The sequence below is a fragment of the Malurus melanocephalus genome, unplaced genomic scaffold (genome assembly GCF_030028575.1).
Source record: "Malurus melanocephalus ecotype Western Australia unplaced genomic scaffold, MMel_1.1 scaffold_20, whole genome shotgun sequence".
NCBI classification, from domain to species: Eukaryota; Metazoa; Chordata; class Aves; order Passeriformes; family Maluridae; genus Malurus; species Malurus melanocephalus.
The window spans coordinates 1,306,281-1,332,732 of record NW_026623252.1 but is presented as its reverse complement, the minus strand read 5'-3'; the positions used below and the strand labels follow the sequence as shown (position 1 = coordinate 1,332,732).

Genomic DNA, 26,452 nt, shown 5'->3' with positions numbered 1-26,452 from the left:
TCACCCATTCTGTTCTTCTCACCAAAGYGAGAAGAGGCCACTGAATTCACCACAAAGAGATGTTTGAAACTGTCATGCCCTCTACCCCAAATGAATGTGATTTTTTTTTTTACTCTGAGAATTTTCAGTATACTATACAGTAGCATATAATAAAGGAAAAGACCTGTAGTGCAATGGTAGGGTGGCAGAGGTGGTCAAAACGTCTCCTTAGATCTCTTTTTTATGGCTTCTCTATCAGATTGGCAATAGATGGGGACAAGGCAGGGCACACCACCCACACAATACTACAGAAAGAACTGGATCTTCCTCAAAGTAATCACTGAAGAGCTGGGAACCTCATCACAATTTTCCTTTCCATTCTCAAATGAGAAGCAATTAAGGAAATTACAAGACATCTCTTACAAGTGTATTTATGTTATATTTTATGTATTTAAGTGCTCCTTCTTTTGTGTTCTGTGCTTTTCTGCAACACACAGGGGTTTTGCCTCTATCATRTTCTATACCTGCTTGGGACAGCTGGGATATTGTACTTAGTAGTTATTTCTTCATCCTTCCATCATTTTCCCATTGGCACAGTGACTTAGCCATTCAGGCAGCCACAATRTATTAGTGCATCTTATCTCCACCTATCACTGAATCATCAAAATGATACTTCAAAAGGACACAAAATATTTAAAAGGAACAACAGATGCTTGAAAAGATGAAAAGCRGCAGAATGCCACACCATCATTCCACCTCAATGCCTCGGTAAGAAGTGTATTGTGTACTACACATGCCCTATTTTGCAGCCACTGTTTACACCTCAGAATGGTCTTCCTAGCACTTTACTCTCTACGTAAGCTTGATGTCACTTTAGGTTTTCTTTCAGAGAAGGCCTCAAAATGTACCAGTATAAACTGTTTCAACTCTCAATGTCCAAAAATGACTGACATTGATGTCTGTCTGGCCTTCTCCCCATACATGCAGCATACATCCAAAACTAAAAGGAAAAAAAAAAAAAAAAAAGAAGCTACTGCAAGATAGATTATGTTGGCACCTACATGAACTCAAAGGTTGGGTCTGGATCACAACCAGAGTAACTCCCCAGCTTTCAGAGCCCTTACCACAACTGTACCCAGCTACCTACTGCCACCAACTCCCTCAGGCAGCAGAATAGACCAGAACACAGTCCTGTGAGACAGAATTCTAAAGTGGCTGCTCTGACCACAGGGATTGGGAATACATTTGATATCCCAGCAGCTCTACAGCTGCAAGAGCACAACATTTGTTCACAACCTAATTGTCTTCACATCTCCATTTATATGCCCACTTCTGGGTCTTGGACTAAGTCAGGGATCTCTGCATCATACAGCAGAGTAGGTACATATGATCACCCACATGGAGTTTATATAGAAAACAAGGACTAAAACTGTCTTTCCAGTATACAGGCTTAATTCACTGTCCTATTTCTTAAAGYAGCACTCCAAGCCTTGGTTTTTATTCTTTCACAGAACTTCAATGTGTCAAAAACACAGTTCTCTCTTAAAGCACAGCAACTGTCAAATAGCACATGTCCTTGTTCAACTTGACCTTCAAAATCCCAAATCCAGTTTTACAACTAATTTTAAATGCAACTGTCATCCAGTGGACAACAGCTGCTGCGTATTGTTGAGCTCTATTTCCACTGTACCGGAAGGGAGTCTGTCACTGCTGATGCAAGCTTTAGAACTGGGCTGGTTTTCGATTAGAAGGTGATCTTGGCCAACACACACCCACGTGGCATGTGCACAAGTAAAACCAGCTGTGGCAATGAAAAGCAAAGCCCAGCAAGAACCCAGTCATTCATACAACTTTTCACCAGCCCTCCCTGCAAATCTGACTTCTCATCTAGCTCCTACTGCTGTGAAAACAATGATAAGGGGATTAAATTACAGATATCTCCTGCCTTCCTCTCCTCACCCTTAAAATGTAACTATCAGGCTGGCCTTATCTATATTTAAAAAAAAAAACATTATTTTTTGCCAGGACCTCCAGGACTGAAGAGTCTACAACCCCTCACAATCTCTGTTCCAGGGTCTGACCATCCTGATGAGACAAAAGTGTTCCTTATATCTACCTTCCATTTACCCTGTTTCAATTTGTATCTGTTGCCCTGGCTCACTCATCACTTCAAGAAAGGTTTGGCAGCACCTGTTCTAAACCCTGTCTACCCACAAGGTAGCTAAAGGCAGCACTGAAATTCTTCCATAACCTCACCTCTTGCAGGTGGCAGAAAAACATTTCCAGATGGAAGAAACCTATTTCCCTCTGTGTCTCTCCCCAGACTTCTTTGCCCCTTTAATTACCCCAACGGACTCACTCCAGTACATATCAGTGTTGTTTTCCCACTGGAGAAGCCACAAACGGGCCATAATATACCCTAGTCATATTTAGCTGTGATTCCAGAGCTCACCTGTCTGAAGGGTGGATTGTAGAATGTCAGCTAAATACAATGCACCTATAAGCAACTGAGACACGAAAGCACTACAATTCTACAGACTGGAACTCCCAAGAACAGATATAAAACAAGATGCTTAYGAGAAATTCTGATTTACTTCACCAAACCTTTGCTCTTAACTGAATTTGCAGTGAGACAGACCCCTGTTCCCATTGCAAAGTGTTTTGGAGATTCAATGCTTTTTCTCMGTCTTGAAAGCAGGAAACACCCTGATGCAGTGTATTACATCTGAACAAAAGTATTTTATGGGTACAAGCTCCAGCTTAGAGCTAAATCTTACAAGGAAATAACACAGTAGTTCCCAACGACACATTACACCACTGTTACAGAATTTCCCGGAAATGCAGTGGCACATCTGGAGTTCAGGTCTATCCACACTGCTTGCTGTGACAGACTGTATTTCTCACACAAAAAGGAGCAACTATTTGAACTCTCAGTGATGGGACTCCCTACTAAGAAAACATAATAAAACTTCACTGACAAAAAAGGGCAAAACCCTCACTAGCTTCCAAAAACAAACTTGAGTGTCTGTGCAGCAAGAGTATCKCAATGGCAGGAAAGGTTGATTTAGTGTCATGCAATCCATTTAGCTAACACAAAGTCTGAAAAAGGAACACATTTTAGATATTTATGATCCCTCAAAGTGACTGGAAGCCTCTAAAAAATAAAGTATGTAATTAGGCAGCCAGAATATCTTTCAACAAATCACTGACATCYTTTGGTCAGACAGTGAAACCCAAGAGTTCCATCTGACTGTATCAGATTTTTTAGGACAACCACTCAACCTGCGTACACAAATTTTGCGGCTGCTGCCAGCAAGCATCTCATCTCCTGCACAGAGGCAAGTCAAGGCTAAATCCACAGAGAAGGCCTAGTAACAAGAGAGCGTACAAACTACAGGAAAAAYTCCTAACCTGCCAGCAAGAAATTAAATGACCCATCCAGTTATGAATCACCACTGGCAGCAGAGAATGCCCTTGACTGTCACATGGCACATGTAATCCTAGCGAGCAATGGCAAAGCCTTGGAAGTACTGTCTACAAAACAAAGGAACACATCTTCCTGCAATTACAGGTTGRACTAATCCACTTGGTTTCCAATTCACTCACTCATCCCCACCAGTTTTCCCAAGCCTTTTAATCTCCCTTCCCAAGCTGTCACAAAACTGAAAAAGGACTGATTATTAGCTAAGGTATCCACTTGAAGGTGCTGCTAGTGCCTCTGACCAAAAGCACTTCCGAAGGCTGAAATGCAACTTTTGCTCTAAACAGATAGCTGTTTTTAAACTGCATGAAAGATTTTTTAAAAATAAACACAAAACTGGCCTTCCCATACTGCCTACAAAAGAAAACACATTGGTAGCTCTCCAGTTACTACCACCCAATCACCATAAACACACTATCTCCTAGTGGGGCTGCCTCCCCACAAGCTGTCAACCCAGCTACTCACAGGAATTTGTTGAACCAAGCTAAGTTAGCACAGAGTTWCTCAGTTCACCGAACTGGGAGAGAGAGCATGCAGAACAATTGTCTCAGCCAGGAATAGGCATCAGTGGCTGAAGCAGTAACCTCTGCCACAAGCACAAGTGCTCAAAGAAGCGGACAGACAAAAAAAATTATTTCAGGAGGTACCACAGCACTGCCTATCTGCACTATCCTTCCCCAGGCCTCACTCACTGTGCTGCTTCACCCAACCCTCAAACAAATGGCCAGAGTGAAATTCCATGATGGTGCAATCCAGCTGCTGACAGACAGAAATCCAGGTCACAAGACCCRTTATCCATGCTGCTGGGCTCTTCAGTGGTGGCATCAGCAAAGTTGCCAAAGTCTGAATGGTCACACACCTCAAATGGAAACAGATGGTCACCCTCCAGGAATTGACTCAGTTATTGATGGAAAAATATAAGTGCATTAATTCTTTAAATGCTATTTCTCCATCTTTTGAGGCCTGATGAATAATGCAAGCGAGGACTCACAACAGACTTATTGCACAAACTGCAAAACAAACACTAGGACATGTTATTTAGAGAGGATTGTTTCAGCAACTCCACCCCAAAGGGTTAGGCTGGAGTCTCCAGATCCACCTCTGCACAGGGCAGTACATCAAATGTTGCACTCAAGCTGCATGTTTACTATTCCTGTTTCTCTGTGCTTCCAGGACTATTCAYCCATCTTCCAGAACAGTGAAAAAATTCATTTACAAAACATAAACATATAAATTAACTTTCATATCAAATTCATATTTCTTTTCCCTTCAGGAAACTTTGAGTTCAGTATGCCAGACACTATTGCTATTTATCAAACAAATTCACTCAAAGAGAGAACTATTGCAAAGAAGATTGGAATGACTTCCTGGAAATCACTCAGGTTTTGTTAAGCCATTGGTTCTCCTCAAGGCAAAGGAAGAAGGGGGAATGGAGAGCCCACTCATGTGCAGAGCCACAGCAGAGTCACAGCTTCCCAGAGCAAGCCACTCCTTTTCAAAGCACTCCAGTGGAACCAGAATGGCTCTTTACAGAGCACACTGCAGGATCAGGATCTGGATCCATAAATATGCATCCATATGGCACTGCCACASCATGCTGCATGATGAAGAAGCCAGCCCTCACTAAAAGCCATGGCATGCAGGGACAAAACCTTTAACATACCTGTGTCTCTAGAGGGGCAGACAGGCATACCAGGACTTACCAACATCCCCCAGGCACTTCACTCCCAGCACTTCCATTTGGAAGAAATACAGATTGCTTGCAACTATTGGAAGACTAAGCATATTTTATGGAAAAAAAAAAAAAAAAAACAAAACAAACAAACCACACAAAAAAAACCAAACCACCAAAACCAAACAACAAACAACAAGCATTTTTAAAAAAGTAAAAATTTCAAGTGGTAACAGCAAAACTGAATTTCTCCTTTTGAGATGGCAGTTCTCACCACAGAGATCCAAGCCCAGATGACAGAWTGCTAGGAGTTTTTTTATCTGATATAATCTAAATATAACCATCTATTTTTGTTATGATATGGTTTAAGAAATCTACTTAGGAGAACATATCTGAAGCCAACTTTCAAGTGGCAAATTTTTCTTTACTTTTTTTTTTAATTGCCAAGTTATTATTATCCTGTAATCCCTAAAGATTAAGAACTGAAAGTTCTTATGCTGGAAACACAGTCGTAACTACAAAAAAAAATATTCTGATATTTGAGCACGCTTCATTTTTTTCACTGATGCCAGATGTTAAAGTAGTTATCAATCCTGATTTCCTAAAGTTGCATATCCTTCTTTGTCAGAAAAATACTTGTCTCCAAGAACAAAACAAAAAGCTCCTTGCCAGCTGATCTTCATCACTACAGCCACCTGATGCAGGAGACAAACCATGATGTTTCTGGTTTTAGACACTAAGTCAACTTCTATTAGAAAGAACTCCCTCTGTTTAGAGCAGCAAAACCTATTGTTAAAGAATGCTCATTTTCATGGTGATGGCAGAGATGAAAATAAGAGGCAAAAAAAGAAGAGTAACTTCAAGCTCATTAGATAACCTGAACATAATGCAAATACACTGAAGATACATTTAATGAGCGTTAGGAAAAGTAAACTGAGCAGCAAGTTCACATGTTCTCTTTCTCTCAAGATAAAAACTTAACTACGACCACTAAAGCCTTTTAATGCACTCCATATCATGGGCTGAAATAATGACMCACTTTTTGAAGAGAAATGCTGTCCTTGTACTCAAGACCCAAGAGCTTTTATCTTCTTTAGTCTCACACTGCATGGAGGGCATCAGGACATCAACATTAGGGCCAAAGTCCTCTGGGACAACTAGGAGGAGCACAGGAGGTTCCTCAGCCAGGCGGCACCTGGGCAGGCCAATGTTTACCTCACACAGCTCCATGCAGTCATCCACTCAGACACTGAGGTGCTCAGAAGGTAAACATTTAACTTGGATTACATATGAGGGAACACATTAGGTGGGCAGCAACCACCTGCCACTGGCTGCACATAATTTAAAGAGACTGTGTACAAAGAAATTCAGGATTTGTGTGCATCCCAATTTCCACTACATTTCACKCAGATCCTTTTGAAAATATCAACATTATAGGTTTTGACCCCTACATCCACACCTGCAAGCACACGGAAGGCAACAGATCAGTTCAAGAAGAGTCRAACATTTGTACTCATTTCTTTGAGGACCTAGATTTGTCAGACTAGTGGGAAAGATCCCATGCTTCAAAGCTGTCCTACAATCTAAACTATACAGACTGCAGTCAACACCAGAGATCCAATGAATGGGGAGACATATTACCTTATGATGGGACATATCASAAAAGAGTGAAATTTTTGTTTTGAAAGACAAGTAATATTAGCAAAAGTATCTCCTGCAGCATTAATTATAGTGAGAAGAACAAAGAGCATGTTGGAAATGGGGAGCAAGCCACATTATCTATGAGGCACCATGTCAGCACCGTAGTTTTCCCCCACAGTGAGTGCTGAGGAGTTTTGGGGCCACCCGTCCCTGGCAGAGGTTCAATGTAAAGTCCTTACATATCAGTACATCATAGAGAGCTGGCAGGGAAATGCACAAAAGGAGCTTGCTTCTCTCAGAAAGAAAATGAGAGCCCCAGCTGTACCTCKGTTCCAATTAGCCATTTCATGAACTTTTCTCACAAGAGAATGTTTYCTGAAAAAATAAATACATGCTCTGATTAAGTAAATTGTGAGGAGTTAATTTGCAATTCCGCAATCCTCAAGGGGCTCAAGGACCAATCTCTCTGGTGTTTCATCTACAGTAATTTAATAACTTACAATGTAAGACCTATGGCCTACAATGAAGATACCAGGACGAATCCTGAGTATATTATTCACCCTAGTGCCACTAATTCAAAGGCACTATTAGGCAAATTTAAGCAAACAAGATCTAGCAGTCCGCTACCTGCTCCAATGATTACAGCAGTACAGCAGGCAGTTTTCAATGCTGCGATCACCAGCTCCACAGGSAACAGCTTCCACCAGCAAGCAGGTTCAGGGCAGGCTTGCAAAAAGAGGCAAAGCCAAATATGTTACTCCATTCACATTCTAATTCACTAAAAGTCATTACACAATTTAAATCCCTGCTCTCACAAGCATATGCGACATAAGGTGACCCTCGCAGATTCACACATTTCTATTCTAAACACTGTGTCCTCTGCTCCATTTGGGGCTAGATTTTTTAGTTTGTTTTCTTCCCATAGCTCCTTCCTTTGATTGCCTCTAACTGAATTGGTCGTTACTATTTCAAATAAAGTTGTCCCAGYTCTGCAGCATCTCAGAGCTCTGAACAGCAAAGCACTCTTTTAATGCAGAATGCACTTGATAATAAGATCAATAAAAACTACACAGCATCTTTAGAGGGCCATTTTGTATCAGCCTAGCAAGAGGACCAGAATGGAGAACAACCAAAAAATGCTAAGAGTCYGGACAGTTCTAGCCCTCTTCTGCTACAAATCAAAGTGAACAGCCACTAGAGAGTCTCCACTTCTAGGCCACACTGTGCACTGCCAGATTTTTAAAAAGTCACTGTCCTCTTTTAAAGAACTCAGAAATAACACTATTTACACATTGGTGATAATTCATTTTCTACACATAGAATCTTTCAATAAAAAGTATCTTCTTTATATTTGGTTACATAAATAAAACGTTATATGGGTTGACCAATATACTGTTGTAAAGCAAATGGTTTATGTAGACTGGCAACAACCATCCCTCACTACATAAGGTGCAACATAAGTATGAAAATTAATTTCTCTCTAACCACTACAAGAAATAAGGTTTTATCAAGGATGAAAAAAAAAAGTAGCATAATTGCAAAAAAAAATTCAGATTTTTCTCTGTGGAAGATGAAGGACATTTGCACTAATTTTCAGGTTTTCCACCTATATATCATCAAATATAAGGCAAAACAAAYTTAGTTTACAGGTGAAAAGATGCAACTTCAATGCTTTGACACAGARTACCTGAGCACTCTTTTCACAGCAACTGCATGAGTAATTCAGCTGGAAATTGTGAGAAAGTGATGAATGACTCTTAAGAGTTCTCCAACTGGTTTTCTATGCATATGCTCCAGTTGATAAACTACAACTTATGTAACTAGGACAAGGCAATTGAGTAATAAAGACAGCACAGGAAATGCCATTACTACCATTAATCAAAATACTCATGTGACATTTACATTCTCAGAGAACCACTGGGAAACTCTGCTCCCTTTTTTCCTTCTTTCTTGAGAACAGAAGCACAAGTGTTTACAAAAATCAGTAACACCTCCTTTTTTTCTCCACCCACATGGACTTGGCAGCATATCACAGTATTTCAGGATGTCAGCTTGGAAAAACCCTCATTGCATTGCTTCAAGGCCTCAAGAAAACAAAAACAATTAAATTACACACTGATTTAAGACCTGCCCTTTTCTCCTCTGTGTGCCCTGCACTCAAAGAGTGACTTGGTTTCCCCTCCAAGGCTGGTCCCAATTCAGCTGCTGATTAGAGCTGGCTTTTGGGATTAATGTTCATGATATCAACTAATGTACATTTACGAATCAGGAAGTCTGTAAAGGTACCTGGACAGTGCACAGTATTATCAGCAGTGCAGATGGAAGAGTGTTAGGACTTTAAGAACCAGCACCAAAATAATACTCTTGAGAYCAAAACCATGATAAAAGGCAGAACTCCCCTGCCTGCCTACACTAGTTCAGGAGGATGGGCAAAGGAGGTGGCTACAGTTTCTATAAACATTCACTGGCAACTGCCRGTCTGACCAAAGCGACAAAGAGACACAACCACCTACCTCAGACATAACACAGGAGTCCAGGACCACAAGACACAGACAAAATGCTCAGTTCAAGAACTGAATGCCTTTCCTCTCTAAATCCCTTAGTATCATTATACGTTTATTTAGGAGCTGTTTTCAGAGCAGACTGAAACCTGCCTTTTTCATAACACACCTACGATTTTGAAGTTTTTACCCACAGATTGTCTCCTAAAATAGGCTGTTCTGAGTAAAGGATGAGTTTTGCCCCAAAGACTTGACAGCTCTGAGGACTGCCACAGCGGGGTATGCATGAAGAGCAGGAAAGGGAATAACCACACTTTAGTTGCTAATCTTGCAAAAATCTATGAGCACAGATTCCTTGTTATCCATAATGGACAGGCTGGGACCCCACATGCATGCACTGATGACACAAGATACCTGTTTTTTGCTAAAGGTGAAGGGTTTCAATCACAACTAGAAAAAAACACCCAAAACTAGATTTTGTCTTAAGACTGGAAAATACCAAATGAAACTTTGATACAGTAATTAAGAATTATCTAATGTCCACCAAGTAGTAATTCAGGTGCAGATTTCTCTTATACCTAAAGAGTAAATCCTGATTGGTGGTGTTTAACCAGGTGACCTTCTGTTGACACATCAAGATTTATAAAGCACGTTAGTGGTTTTACTGGAAAATACCTCTCATAAGATTTCCAAAGATTACAGTCCAGGTTTAACTTTTGTTCTATCAAATCCATAGAATACCATATTAAGAAAGAGTCAATAGAATTGTCAGTTATCTTTGAAACACTGCAGTTTTAGACTCAGCACAAAACCAACCTCTCTCTTCCTGCTCCTTCAATGAGAACAGAACAAAACCCACACGAATGTTCACGTGCACGCATATTCACATATCTATGTTTTTAGATTAATTTGCCAGCTTATGTTCATTGTCCAAACAGGTAGGAAATCTCCCTCATCCTTCCCAAAAGTCACCATACAAGTTACATGTGATAATGTACACGCGATACTGAAGGATCTGCACTTTCTCCGTTTAAAAAAGATGTAGAGGTGACAGGTCACTGATTTTGTTATACACTGCCCTTGCTCTTATACTTCCATAAAACCCAATACATCAGTCAATTTTGCTAAAAATTGCTAATTTTTAATTTCTATGCTGCTCACTTGTAGGACAGTCTAGAAAATTATGGAGAAATCACTAACAATTTCATCCAAGTTACTACCGTGTTTCCCACAAGCTTTGTAGAGAAATGAATGAAATAAATGAAAGCTTGTTACAAAATGGGTGCCGTACTAACTTTACCAACTGAAAATAAAGCAGCCTTTAGTTTTTCTGAGGATTCTAGGTAAAGAATGTCTCAGTAGGAGACAACTCCTCACAATATTTATTCTGCCTTCAGAAACTCTTTCAATGAAAGATGCTAATTAATAATATATACATGTACAGACATGTACATATAGACAGGTACAAGTTATTCTATCATTCTTTACATTTATAGCTTTTCACTGAACTGAGATTACATATACTTTATTACACCTTGTATTTGACAGACTATCTACAGATATTCTTTACAATTTGTTTCCTTGGTACACCACTACATTGTTCTTATTGTAGAAGTCATTGCTGTACGAGAAAAAGTTCCCTATTTACTTAAGTTTATTTATTTAGGTTTTTCTGTATGTGCAGGAGCTATTGCCCTGGCACATGAATGTAGTGGCAGAAGGATTTAGCCATTTATGTGCATCAGTGCAAAAGAGAATGAAGTAGCACTGATTGCAGGTAAAACATATTTCACTTCGAAACTGCCCAGGTGACAGCTCTCCTGTATTGGCAGCAATGTCCCTACTGCTGACACTGTTTCTGTTTAACACAGTTTAAGTATTAGACTCCAGTATTATCTGTGTATTAAGCTCCATTCAGCTCAGTGGAGTTATACATGTGCACACATAGACATGCACATGCATAAACAGTTTTATGAGTAAGGATGCACTATGGAAAATTCACTGAAAATCAGTGAAAAGATCAATGCTGATCACTGCTGATCAATGATTTCATACTGCTGATTAATATGGAATATCCCTGGGGAAAATCACTGCAATGCAAATCMGTTCTGTAAGAAAATTTTAATATCCTTAGCATTTTGGGGGGGAAAAAATCTTTCTGAAGAATTTCTCTAAATAACAAATGGCATTATGAAGCAGGGATAATTCTCTAGTAAAGGACTGAGTTGATTTTAAACTTTCAAAGAAATGTAGTAATTATCTACAAAATTGTCAGATTCAGGATTGGGTGCTGARAGAAAATCATTTTAGCCTCTTGCCCAAATGGAAAATAGAATTAAATCCCTGAGTCATAGCTCAAGATTCACAAATACAAAACTTTAAAGTAGACCATTATATGACTCCAGGAAACTGCAGAAAGTATCAAAGCCATTTGCTTAGAATAAGSAACAGCATTAGCCCAGCCAAGCATTTTCCAGTATCTCAAATGACATTTTATAAAGATGCACTTTTCCATCTGACTAACAGCATGATTTCACCCGTTGTCACCAKAAAAAAATCTACATGGCAAAACCAAAATTGAACAACAGCTTTTTCAGTATGGAAAAAAAAGAAAACAAATATCTGCTCTGCTTTCTGCCTCCCTAGTTAATATATTAAGCTAGACAATGTGAAAAAGTACTATTATAAAGCACTGCTATAATATTATTTATGTCTCTGAGCCATTAAAATTAAACATCAATGTGCAGCACCATGATTAAATCATACACAATACCACAACACTGTTAAAAAGCTAGGCTGAAAAAGGCCTTTGTCTWGATTGAAAATGTATGCTGGCCTTAGCCGTAAAACTGAAGATCATTTTAAGATTGCTTTAGACCATGAATGTCTGTATCAGACATCTCAATAAAGTACTTCTTGACATTCCTTAGCAAAAGAAATACTGTGAAACATAATTACTACTATTAATYGGTTATAAGTTTGAAGTCCTGAAATTATTTTGTCATTAAAATCCCCTATACTGCACCATAGGTCTTCCGAGGGGAAAAAAGATAAGAAATAAAAAAAAGAAGCTAAAGTTGTCAGGCACTGTGAGAGCCCTAAGCACCTTTACAGAGACATTTACAGACCTTCACAACACTCTCAACAGCTGATTCAGAGTGAAAGCAGGTGCCAAAACCCCAACACTGAAAAATAACAAACACCAGAGTCACTCAGCTTCCAGCTGGGAATGAGTCCCAGCCTGCTTCCTCAGGCTCATTCCAACCAAAACTCTTCCTACTGCTTCATACATGCTCAGGCTCCAGCAAGTTCCAAATAGTGTTAGAATTAACTCCAACCCTCTGACAAAAATGAGATTATTGTGCCTAGGTTACCACTTTCAATGTTTTTGCAAACTATGCTTCTTTCAAGGACTAACCAAGCAGAGACAAAGTAAAGATCCCTAGGTAAGGCAAGCCACCTTGCAGCTGAATTCACAGAAGTCTTTAGCACCTTGGCAGGCCCACGGGAGCCCCGCCGCAAGGCAAGACATCCTACAACTTCTTCATTCCAACTCTGCAAAATGCCACACAAAATACAGAAAGATCCATACCAGAACCTTCCGCTCATTTTAGTACCAATGCGTTACTGGTAATACTGCACACTTAGAAATACAAGTCTTCATCAGATTTACACACCAGTAGCAGCAGGACTGCTAGGGGAAAAGAACTCATGCTCTGATTTTTGTCCCAACTTTCCCAAGCTGGAGAGCACCAACACAATATGGTAATTGCTAAACATCTCCTCCCTCATTCACTGCTAAAACRCTGAAAAAACCTGAACACTCCCAAAATCTAAGGCTGCCGCACCAGACATTGTCTAAAAGAAGTACCCTAATTATGCCTATTTTAGGATTTACATTTTAATTTCAACTTCAATTCAATTCAAGACAGCTGGGTTCTTCTCAAGGGAAAACCAAGAGCAGCACAGTAAATCCTTCCGGCACGTTCCCCCTGCTTTTCTTTCCTAGCTGYTGCTGTGGGGTTTTCACTGGTTGAAGACACCATCAACACACAGCAAAATAATATTTTTGTCTCTCTGGGTAACAAACTATTAGTGTAAGGACTGCCTAACCTGGGGCAGTAGCTTTCAAGAACTGAGAAWATTTATTTTTCCTCTCCTGAGGGTAAAATAAATACCACAGCCTTTCAGATTCAGAGAGACTAGAAAATGAAAAGACTGAATAACTTGATCCACCCTTTCAAGACAGTAGTTCCATATTTATGTGGCTGCCCCATRTCATGTGGTAAAGTATCACTGACTTGTTTTTAATGAAATAGAAACACTTCAACTGCATAACCGAAGTTAGATTGTCTTTAACAAGGATCTCTGCTGTAGAACCAACCCCACAGGATGTAGACTTAAAAACTGAAGTAATACWCAAAACAAGGGGTTTTAGTGGATTCTTCAGAAGGCAGTGCATTAAATTCACAATAAGCTTTAATATCAATGCTAGTAGGTAATTAAATTGGTGTTCCATTTGTTTTTAAGATGTGCTTAACAATATTTTAATATGAAATTGACAATTTTTATACTCTTTTAAAAGAAGCTGCTCAAAAGAATATACAGGATAGGAGCCAGCAATGCTATTATTCCATCAACGTCATGAGAATGAAAGTAATGAACAATCTTTTCAAGCTTCCTGAAGATGCTCCAAAGTGTTTGTAAGGAAGGTAATATACATTTAAACAGCCCATGGACTAACAAAGTTTCTTCATCAGGTGTAATTCTCCAAGGTACCTAAACATCTTTCAAGACAGGGCAGTGAGYAGGTGAGCACTACAAGACAGTATCAATCAGTCTTGGATTCAGCAAGAGGTAGGAGATCTGAGCCACTGATTCACTGAGATGCTCCCTCAAGAAAAGGTATCTCCCAATGCATCTGTGAGACAGCCAAAAAATACCCACGCACCTCAGTACTGCCATGCCTCCTTTACCTGCTGGAATAAGCAGACAAGTATTGGGGATGTAGGAGGGAAAGCAGTTTCCTCTTGCTCACTTCTGTGCAATCACACAGGATCAGCCTGAATTCCTGAGCCACCACATGCCACCAACTGCTGCCAACTGGTCAACAACACAAAAAGTGTTGTGTAGTGTTCTGCCCAGATCTCTGTCTCCCTACTAATATTCTTACAATTGACCTGAAAAGGTGAAACCCCTGAACCTGCCCTTTTTGGACTGCAGGCACTTTGATGGGGAAACACAAAACAGAATTAAATGCAGGTTAAACATAAGTGTAAAATACTGAGCCAGGCTTATACAAATCACAGTGGAAACCACCCAGTTCTATTCCATTAATAGTCTAAGTAACCCTTATCTGTTGGACACAKGAATATTCAGAAGGAAGTACATAATGCCAACTGCCCTCAGGAAGTAGAATAATGTCAGTTCCATATTACTGCATTGCTCACAGCTCTGCCACCTCTAGCCCACCTGYCATCACCCTGGGGCAGCTTTGTGCCTCTGAGTGGAGTACATGGGCTCCTTTGTTGGTCACTGTAGTATTTGAGCCCTAACATTTCAAGCAGCTCTAATTCAGCTTTCAGCTCCRTTCTTTGTCCTCTAAAAATAACTCTTGTTTAATTGCAACTAGCTACAATTTTCTAATTCTTTGTGACCCCAAACCTCTAAATCTATTACCCAGAGACAGCCAAAGTAATCCTTAATGAAGGTGTGGGTACAATGCAGCATGTTAAGGGCCATCTGGTTGCCAGGTGTTTCCTGGCTTAGCTATTCTTCACAACACACATCACTCCTCCTCCCCTAATTCCAAGGAAAGCAATTTCTACCTAAGGACAGTCCTTCATTAGAGACACAGACAAGGGCTTTATTGCAACAAGTCAGCAGCAGCACAGCAAAGTTCAGAGCCCACAATGGAAAGCCTAGCAGGGCTGTTTATTACCATACATATCTCCCTGTGACTATCACCAAAAGACTGTGCCAAGACTATTTCTGACTGTTAACAGGAAGAGAGCCAACTGCAACATTTTCACTGTGACCCTATGTTTTGTATCCTTYACAATCAAAACAAAAATTAAATTCCAAGGTAAGAGCAGTTTTTATAATTGTACCATTTATTTATAAAGCAGGTGATTTAAAATGTACTAAGCAAGATTGACAACCAGTGTAATTTGATTTCTTTTAGGGAACAATGCAGCCTATCAACTTGGTTAGATCCTGTGATAAAATGGGGCATTTAAGTTCCTTTAAATTCCTGTCTTTCAGACAAGTAAAAGCCTTCCAGCTCCCAGACACAAATTCCTGCCCCTTCCCTTCACCAATGCTCTGGAATAATTTAGAGAACTGGACTGACAGAAAGTAAGTAATTTTTGTACAGCACTAGCATTGCCCCTCAACTTAGTGAGCCAGCTTCCCACAGGGGCAGACAAGGACCAGGCCATAAACAGGCACAAGACCCCCACAGAACCAGCTGGGATAAGCCTTGACTACCAACAGACCCCATCCCATACTAAAGAGGAAGGCTCCTCCTGCTTTCCACTGTTGTGCTAAGACTTAGTTTCCATAAAGCATCTCACATTTCAGGCTATGCCAGGAAGCATTTACTTGCAGTAGCCTGTTCTCAGGAATGTTTCAGACTGGTTATGTACAAGTACCAGGGTCAGTGGACATGCATAGAAAAATTGTGTCATTATTTCTCAAACATGATAGGGAAAACTCACTTTTACAGCACAGACAAAAGCCCTTGTGACCCCTTCCAGTGTRTGGAAAAGGAGTCTGTGCTGGGGAAATCCAGAGAGTCAGGATGCTGCTGTCCTTGGGAATTAACAGGTTATGAAACAGAAACAGCTGCTGCTCAAAGACACACAGGGCAAAAATGCCTACTCTGCTCAGCAGCCAGGAATCTGCTTTGCTGGTCTTGGGCATCCAAGTACCCCAAACAGCCACTGCCCCAGCAATCACTGGCACAGTCTACAGGCACCCTACACTGCCTATGGGGATATGACAGGCCCTGATAAATTTATTGGTGGATACAGAGAGGATGATTTTGCAAAGACAAGGCTAAAATTTGCACAGAAAWTTGCAACACAAATCATTTCCATGCCAGGAAGAGCTTCTCCATTTCTAATGTGGATCAAGACATAAGAAAACAGGACAAATTAAAAGCAAAACCAGCAGCACAACTGTGATGGACATGCCAGAGGCTCTCACCACTACCCCAAAACCCCACCAAACTCACGTGCTCTGTTCATCCCACAACCATCTTGCCCACGATCCCATGCTCCTCAAAAAACAAGAGACATCTCATTTCAAAATAAAATCCAGCAAAAGAGTATTGTATGTTCTTTTTCCACAGTTCTATCTACACAGCAGGTTTCTTAGTCATGTGGAGCTCTGCCCAGAGCTACGTTTCACTACAAAATGAGTTGTTAAATTGAGAGGCAACAAACTGAAAGAGATAAATGCAGCCAGACCTACACTGGAAGGGAAAAATGTCCTGCACCAGTGCCAGTTGTGAAGAATTTTCAAGTTCATCTACAAAGTAAATCTATTATGGAAAGGGAAATATTAACAAGTGACTAGAGATATAGTACCTTTATGCTTGAGGCACACTTGCTTGTTCATTTTATTATTTGTATATTTTAGTATCTTTTAAAATGCAAGTTTCTGCTAGAAATTATTGTCACAAGCCTCAAAACATTCTTCAAAGAGCTACTCATCTGCTTAGTGACACAGACATGGGGCAGGGCTTATTTATCAATCTAAGAGGATTACRCTTCAATCTAGATCAAGCTTTGCCTGCAGGTAAGAGCAGTAGGGCAAATAAATACACCAGATTTTCCAACTGCAGAGGCATGAGAGTAACAGAATCCTAAAAATTGTTGTGCTTGGACAGGGAAAATAGGTGAATATAAGGAGATAGCCACTTCYTTTTTATCTGTTGTTCAACAGCTGCTGGAACAGGCAAATTCTATTCCTACTACTGACCTGTCAGCTCTGAAACCCACCTCTAACAGCTGAAAMAAGTCTCCACAGCTAGTTTTTCTAGTGAAAATACAGCACATGTCTAAGACCTCTTTTTTCCTGCCTTTTTAATGTGCACAAATATCACTGCCTTACTGGAGGAAAGATAATTTTTCATTTACCTTCCTTTTCTCCCTTAGGCAAGCATGAAAAAGACACCAAAACATTGCTAAAGAAAGTGCAAACATAGAGTTACAGGTAAAATAGTCTTTCTCTCACCCAACCCAGGACACAAATAAGTCACTTATTCTACTGCACAGTGGAATAAGCAGTGTCATTGAGACTGATCTTGAAAAAACTTAAAATGCAGAAGAAAATTCTGTCTCTTAAAAAAAAAAAACCTCCAGCTTCTATCAATACAAAAAGCAAATTAGAAACAAAAATAACCCAAATCTTTCAAGTGACTGAAACTTCACATGAGTTCACAAATTCACATGCGTTTAAAAGAGCAGTAAGGACAAATCACCTGGTGCCAACCACAGAAATATTTCAGAGTAATGCCCATAATGGCAAATGTGCAATACAGTATCTGCAAGGAAATACTTCTTTCTGACCTTGTAGTAAACATGATTTCACATCCTGAAGTATGGAATACATTTGTTGTGTCCAATATTTTTTTTCAAAGTATTTATTCCATCCTCCTCCTTGTAATAGGCAGTAAAATAATTCAGTCCTAGAATACTTAATTCAGAGTGTAAAGAAGTTACTTTAAGTACAGCTTGCACATTYACCAAGTTGCTCTCTCCCCATCACTGGAATAAAACAGAAAATTCATGACCCCACCCCAAAAAAGGAGTACCTGCCAGTACAGTAACAGCCAGTAGCATTTTTACCTGCTGGCTCAGAGAGGTACATGCCTTCCACCAATTAAATTTTGTCATTATCAGCATATTCTCAAAAATAAATTACAGTCAAGACTGCTGTCTCATAAATAGCAGTGTATAAATCCACTTGGGCTAAAAGAGAAAAAGTAGAATCACGCTCATAAAAAGATTTCAAAGCAAGGCATAAGGCATTGTTTCAGCAGATAAAACTTACCTACTGTGTCACAAAGCCAGTGCTTACAACCAGCTTCAAAGACAACTTGGTCCAGATGAATCGAAGGACAGAAGGCCCCATACTGTAGCTGCTCAGTGCACATCAATCAACACTGGCAGCACTTTCACCAGTCAACACCCAGCCAAAGGTCAGTCTCTAAACAGACTTGTGGTCTGCAAGGATGACTGGTGGGAAAGACCTGCTTGATTATGCCTATGGTAATTGAATTGTCTGTTGGTAATCACAGGTAATGATGAAGGTCAGGGCTGGCATCCTGAAACCAGCATAACCATCTAAATAAACACACATTCCAGCATCTGAAGTATCAATATCATAAATATGCTAAAATGCAAATTGTTTCTAACTTCCAAGTGCCTGTAATTATCAATTAAAGCTCTGCAACAAAATATTAATTCCATTTATTACTAGGAGTGATGCTGCAAGTGTACAGTGGACCAAAACAAGTGAAGGGGGAAAAAAAGCCTAGGTGAATTCAGCATTTTGCTCAGAGAAGAGTATTAGAGGTCATTCTAAGTGAACGCAGTTTGACTCTTTTTTTTTTTCCAAATGCATTCCACAAAAAAAGCTCTCAACTCTTCATATTGAAGGGTACATTTAGAAGAATTTTTAATATTGCATTCAAAATACTACTAATGTTTTATGCAACACTAACAGGACACAATTTAAAATTATCTAAACTAAAAGACTGTAAGTATTATCTATMAATCATTTGTGCTAATTTTGGCAAACTGGAATATTAAATTATAWACAATAATTTGTAATAATACAAAATGCCTTTTATTCAAAGATTAGACATAAATTTATTATATGCTGTAACAGACAGYACTGGGCAATAAGAAAAGCTTAGATTCAATATTCTGCCAAGTTCTGTTCAGAAGCACAATCAGCTCTCTACAGCCTGAAAAGCTTAATTTTGCAGAACAACATGGAATGAAAACTCTTATTTACCATACTCTATCCTTTGCTCTTCGGAAAGGATCATGTTATTAAGCGTTCTCCACACACACAGCGGTTTGTTTGCTTTTTTTTTTTTTTAATTACTTCCTCACGAATTTGCCACCTTTCCCTTTACCACTTCAAGAAATACACATATTTTATCTCCCTAAAACRAAAGAAATTTACTGTTTCCTTCTGCCTGATTTATACGTTTCTTCATAATTTTCCTGAGCGACATTTTCTTTACAGGATATCAAATCAATCATGTTGCAAAAGCCAGAGGACAGGCACATGCCTCCAGACACTCTTAGCCACAACCCTAAACACCCAGGTCTGCTCTGGACTCCTGGCAACACAGACACTGACTCCAGGTGTGTTCTGAGCATGCTGACAGCCAGTGAAGAGCAACCTTTGGCCCAAATCTGCCCTGACTGAATCAGTGTAAATCAAGAACTCTGACACAAGTCTGGGAGAGCTGACACTTGCATCAGAAATCTTCCCTCTCATCTTGAGGCTACCTCCCTGCACTACATCTTTGTAACACAGGTGCACAGGGGGGCACTGAGGGAGGAGAGGGTATCCATGCAGCTTAGGGCTATCACATCTGCCTTCATCTCTGATGTCCTCCCATCCCAAGTTACAGGTTGACAAGAAGGATGGGTTATGACTATCCACACCACCCCYTGAGTTCTCCTTCTCCTTTGCAAACCATTCAGCTCCACCCCTGCATGTCTCCTTCTTGAGCCCTTACGGGCTTTTTTTCTCAGCCTCCTTGAACATCTTCTAATTGCTGAGGAAAATAAAAGCTAGTATTAGTTTCAGCATACTCAAGGGAAGCAGACAAATGCCTACACACATGACTAGAGTCTTGCTGCAAACAGGCAGGGCAGCCTGCCTGCCGGCATACCCTGCAACAAAGCCTGCAAGAGGAGCAGCCCAACTCCTGAAAGCACATCAGGCACCAACAGGCAGGGATTTGTCAGCAGGAGTCACCCTGCACATGAACGTGCAGCTGCTGCTCACCAAGCCACAGCACCTCAAACAAAGGGAGCAGCTTTGCTGTCTGAGTGATACCACATGGCCACAAGAGGAAGAGTGCCCAGGCACACCTTACTACATCACACAGGCAGCTGCAAAAATTGGGCAGGGGCACTAAAATATTGTGTGGTCTCTTTGTCCTACAATCAGTCAACGGACAGTAGAAGCATGTTAACATTAGCAAGTGTTGCCAGTATGCACTGTCACAACATAGGGCAWTAGGTCCAGCCAAAGGCCCCATGAGGGGATCAGATCTTTCTACTCAGACCTGGTGGCTAGAGAGGGGCTGCTGTGGAAAACAGTAATTTGGCACCTGGTTAGCTAAAACAAGCTGACCAGATTTCCAGCTAATCAGAATTCGCATCTACACTTAAACCCTCCYTAAAGTCAAAGGGTTTTAAACACACATTTTCAGCCCATTTCATAGCAGACACAGAAAAAATGCTTTCCTCACAGTCCCTCCAGACTCTGAGCTTTCCCAGAGAAACGGATGTCCCTGCACTTAATGTCTGGCATCTTCCAATTGYACTCGCTTCACGAGCTATTCAGATGCCTTCCAAGCAAAATGAGAAGAACAAAAAGAGAGTAACTTAGCTGTACCTCAAACCCAGCTGAGGCTCCACGAGGCACAGCCTGGACAACACTGTGGTTGAGATACACAGGGATRGAGGCCAATTCATCTTCAGCCATAGCCAGCAGATACAGGATTCTGGCCCAGCAGTGAAGCACTCAGGCTGCTTTTAAATGTCCACAACACTTTCTACTGTTCATCTCTGGATCAAATCTGGTCCAAGGCAGGAGTTTTCAAAAACACATCCTCTATTCAGAACCTTCATAATACATTTCATTTTGACACATTTCCCAGATTTCTTCATCCAAGATGAGAACCTCAGGAAAAGTGGCAAGTTTTGYATAGCCAAGCAGCTATTCTAAGAGATAATCTATGTTCCTAAAAAGAAAACTAACAGTTCCTAGCTCTAAACCAGAAACCAACCCCTATCATTCTCTCCAGAAAATAAAGTGAAAACAGGGYTAACTGAATCAATAGGTCCTATAATTAAATGCTGCCAAGTCAGCTGTCATGATTGGACTACTGGGTTTGGTTGGTTTGGGGGGTTTTGTGTTGTTTATCCAGAGGTTGCATATACTTTAAATATAACTAATTTTGCAAACAGCTATTGAAATTTAGTTTAAAACTTCTCAAGGAATAAAATGACAAGTTTCACAAAGMSAAAAGTAACTTTTCATRGGCTCAACTCACTGGAAGCTACTGMAGTYTAACTGCYTTACATCTGCTAGAAGTACTAAAAGAAAGAAATCTTTCTACTTCTTGATGAGAGCTTGACCAATACAAGACAAGAAACATTCCTCAGACCTTTGTACCCATGAGTAAATTGTAAATGAAGGAGCAGAATTTGCTAGAGGAGCTTAATTCTACCTACAAATCCATAACTTAAGAATTCTCAGGTATAAACTGATTATTTCCCTGACAGCAAAAAGTACCCCAGATTTTCAATAATCAGAAAACAGAGCTGCAAATGGCATTGTCTCGTTCCAGAGGGTGCAATTCAGGTGCAGATTCAATTAATTCATCACAGTATTCTGATTTTCTCKACTTAAAACTGCTGGTTGTAATAGGGCCATTGTCTCCCTTATACTATATGATACACATATATATATATATTATCTGGAAGTATCATGTGTTAAAATGAATAAATAGTTTCTGTGGTGTAATAAGTAGTCTTATTACATCACAGAAAGTTAGAAAAACATGTAATTTTAAAACACTAAAAGAGAAACAGCATTTCATAACATTGRTCAAGCCTATCAACCAGCACTAACCTGCTTCACAGATTACAGAAAACAAAGAGAATTGACAAATTTTTATGCTATTGAGGTTGCCCAAGCCACACCTTTTCATCGTAATTCCTTTCAAACTGGCACCCTAACAAAGACTCAGGATACTGAGTGCAAACAACTAACACTCTGMAGCTGATGCCTGTTATCCCTTTCCACCACCTCCCCAATCAAGACAAAAGAACAAAGATCAGTTTCATCTGCGAGACCGCTGTAGGGAAAAACAGCAGTGAGTGTAAAACCATAAGGATTAGCTCATCTTTTCKCTTTAATACAAAAGCAAACAATTAGTGTTAAAGTAAAATGGGTCAATCAAGATCTCAAATCCTCTTAACAGCTAGTACAGTAAYTCATGTGGCCACAGCAATCCAAATTAACCCCATGGATACATCAGTTMTTTCCTCCAATACCTAGGAAGCAATTACAAACGTCACATTGAATCTCCTTCTAAAACACCCTTGTATAGTTTAGTAGCATAACCTGTGATTAAACCTTCTCATGAAATACAAGCTTCTTCTTTACTGAGGCAGGCAGCTTACACCACCTCTGTTTTCCAGCACCAATCCTCTAAATCAGCTCCACCCTATGGAAATCAGTCTCATGCTGTTTTTCCTTGTTAACTGAGATGCAGCACAGAACTGCTRCTAATAAGCACACCTGTACATGAAGCAGAAGGATGGAAGAAAAAGCACCAGCCCTAAGTATGTCAAGACCCACCCATACTCTTAGTGTGTGCATGTGTGTTTGGGGGGAGATAAGCCACGTACTGATATCAGAGAACACGGTACATTTCCAAGCTTTCTCTGAATGTATTTGGCATCTCCAAATATCAAGGGGTTTACAACACTGAGCCCACATACCATTRATTTATCCTCTTTCTCTTTTCCCTTTTCTGTAAAAACATGCTTAACTTCTAAGCACACTTACAGCTGGCTTTCAAGCGCAATGAAATACATGTTTGAACTGAGTAAATGCAGATGGACCAAAATAAGCACTCCTGTGTCTTAAGGAGCAATTCCATATATCAGCATATGTATACTTTTATTTCTTCATCAGATACACGCATGGACTTCAAGATAGCACAAAACCAGAAATATCTACAGCATCGGGTAATTCAGTTTAGAGAGGACCTCGGGAAGTCACCTAAAACTAGGTGACTTAGGACCCCTATTACACCTTTCCAAATTTCTGGTCATTATTTGTGCATGTTAAATGCAGCACTCCCTAATCCCTTCCTAGGTAAGGCTTAAGTTCAAATACAAGTGTCTTGCAGCCAGAAATGCCTCTTCTGGAATCAAAATAAAGCCAAGGGATGGGTGGGGTTTTTTTCTTCTTTGACGGTGAGCCAGAAGTTTTACCAGATCAGTTCTCATCACAGCCACTGCCTGCGCTATAGGCAAAAGATCTGTAAGGAACTCAGGCTTTAGGTACCAGCWRAGCTTTTATTTTCCTTTCTTAAGCTGATTATCATTTGTGTCATCATGGCAGATCACATTTCAGATCTTACATATACTGCAGATGTGCTACAAGCTCTGTCAGTACCTTACACCTTTGCACATTAGTAATCAAGAGGTGGCTTACGGAAAACCACCATCATAAAGTCCTCACAACCTACATTCTTTTTGACTTCTTCTTCCAACCCCATTAAGAAAATAAACCTGTCTCCAACACATGTGCATGATACGACACATTGCGGGGTGAAGCTGAAACAGCCCAGCAGAATCTGCRGTGGGCCCTCACCCCATTTTTGTGTTTAGATATTTCTAGCATCTTCCACAGACAGTTGTTAAGAGAGCACAGTGCCAAAGCTAGAAGAGCCAGAGCCCACTCTGGTGTCAGGACACATCAAATGTTTCCTCTATGAATCYAGGTATATGGTTTAGCAAAGGGTAACTTGTATAGAAAGGAGCATGACRCAAACTGAAAGGAAAGATGTGCTTCTGGAAAAAAACATCTAGCAACACGGGATTTCTTAACCCACAGACTGCAGCAATTCATTTAGGGATGGCTGTGATCACATCGCTCCTGCCTAGGCACAGCACCTCAGGGGTCATTAAAGTACAACTATTTCTTTATTATCCGACCATATTAAAGAACATAGCTAAGTGAGTATGACATAACRTACTGTAACAATTACATCAGACCTCTAAGTCAAGGCTGCACATGCTGCTTTATGTAACAAACTGCATTATAAGCACAATGATCTGCTCTCCAGTGTGCTAAAATTCTCCACAGAAGAACAGCAACTTTTCATTCTCAGGATGACAGCTCTTTCGCTTCTCTCAAACACCCACAGGCAATGTGCAATATGGGTGAAACAAACTGAAAAGTTCCATTAACCAAATCCTGTCCCTTGATAAGAGATGAGAAGAGAGAGAATTTATGGCACCATGCTCCACTGCTCAGAYCACCCCTCTTCCCAGAGCCCTGTGYGAGGGCTCACCTTCATGTTTCATTTCTATGCAGAATGGCCTCACTAAGCCATTGGGGTTATTTCCCGTGTGTTACTTTAGCTCACCTGTGCTGCCTGAGCTCCAGGAAAACTGGCACCACATTAAGACTGGGGTCTTGCCCACTGCTGATGCATGATCAGTGTCTTGCAAATGAAATACGCAGTGAGGCATTTGGTGGTTCCCTGGCCTAGGTGCTACGGGGATGACTTTGGGCTCCATTATACGTATCACACTTTTCAGAACATCAGCTGCAGAAATCAACAACCATCGACAAACTTAACTGGACTGCCTTTGCTCTAACTGAGGAGAGTTTGCAGCACGCTCAGGGTAAGTGCCCATTCTTTCACTGTTCATGAATCACTTCTTCGTGATCAATTAAGTAACACAGGGGCGACTTCACTATGTCATGTCCTCTCAGCACATTCTCTTCCCAGGCAAGGGCTGAGATGCTGTGATTACGCCATCTAGTCAGGAGGGAAGYGAGAGAAGCTATAGAAAATAAATACATTCTGCAGCTGAGCCTCTTCTTGGGTCTATCAGCTATGARATCTGTAGTCTAGACATCCCTGCTAGTCTAAACCAGCACAGGTAAAAAGAAACAGGCTCTTTCATGGAGAGAAAACAAAGGTTTGTGGAGCAAATGGGAAGAAACAGAACCAAAAGGATGAGTGATTCAATCTCACAGGGAAGAACCCTTCTGAAAACAAAAGGGAYAGGTTTTCTGAACAACAAGCAGCACAAATGCTGGACAGCAAGTGATTTTTTGAGAAAGGATGGAGTAGGATTTATTGACATGACCACAGAGAGATGACAGATTACAAAAATGGATGCTAGAGATCTAGAATAAGACAACATATGTGTGCATACATCCTGTTCGACTGCATGACTCTACGTTAATGTTCATTTACATGTGAAAACCTACAACTCTGTCTCAGGAAGAATCCTGCGCGAAAATCCACCAAAAACCCCAACAGAGTATCTTTATTCAGAAAAAAAATTAAAAGTTCCTGCTTAGCACAGGGAAATGAACCATGTCGGTATCTTCCACCCGGAGAGCAACTCTCACGGCATGCGGCACACCCCCTTCTTTGCCGAAGGTGCTCCGTAAAGCATGTCTTATGCAGGTCGGAGTGTCTGGAATGACTACAGGACACATGGAGGCGAGCACTGTTTATTCGGTGGATCGGTGCAGCACCACGGCAGCGCAGCACGGCACACGCCTGCGGCTCCTACCTGCAGCCATCCGGACCAGGCACAATTTACATCATTTTCTCTTACACAAAAAAAGCTTTGTTCGCCGCCGGGCTCCCGTGCACTGCAGTTTCCTTCCCGATCATTTTTTTAGGTGTTTTCTTTTTCCCYTCCCCGATGCAAATTAACAGCGCTTACAGCCCTCGCATCCCCTCGCCTCACACAACGTTCTTTGTTCAGCCGCGCAGATCCCCTTAGAGAAGCTTAGGGGTGGGGGCAGGAGAGGACAGAGGTTCACATCCCCCGGAGGGGTTTACAGCCTGGAGATGCTCAGAGCCCTCGAAGGCAGCCGCCCCCCATGAAGGTAAAACGGGCGTTACCGGGGGGCCGCCACACTGCATTTTTACCTACGTGAGGTCGGGCGCAGGCGACCCGCGAAGAACTCCGGTCGGGGTCCGGGACTGAAGGGATCAAACCCRGGCCGAAGAGCGAAGGACGGAGGCAGGGAGCACCCGCGGGACCCGGGCGGCACAAGCCCCCGAACAGGGCTGGCGACGGCCGCAAGGCGGGAAGGGATGGGCGCGTGGCTGCCCCCCCACTCCCTGCACTCCGGAGCGGCGCC

At 41.0% G+C, this 26,452-nt stretch overlaps 1 protein-coding gene across 20 annotated transcripts in view; it reads right to left on the bottom strand.

The window, feature by feature from the left end:
• The window catches only part of MAP2 (microtubule associated protein 2), a 215,016-nt gene extending 188,577 nt beyond the window's left edge, over window positions 1–26,439 (bottom strand). For 7 of the 20 annotated variants that reach the window (XM_057389853.1, XM_057389847.1, XM_057389849.1 and 4 more), the window contains exon 1: window positions 26,242–26,439. The gene's annotated coding sequence lies outside the window, so the exon portion shown is untranslated. Of the gene's footprint in view, window positions 1–26,237 lie in introns of all 20 variants that reach the window. The other 13 variants (XM_057389854.1, XM_057389855.1, XM_057389859.1 and 10 more) reach the window with 6 other exon arrangements.
• Between the last annotated feature and the right edge of the window lie 13 nt (window positions 26,440–26,452).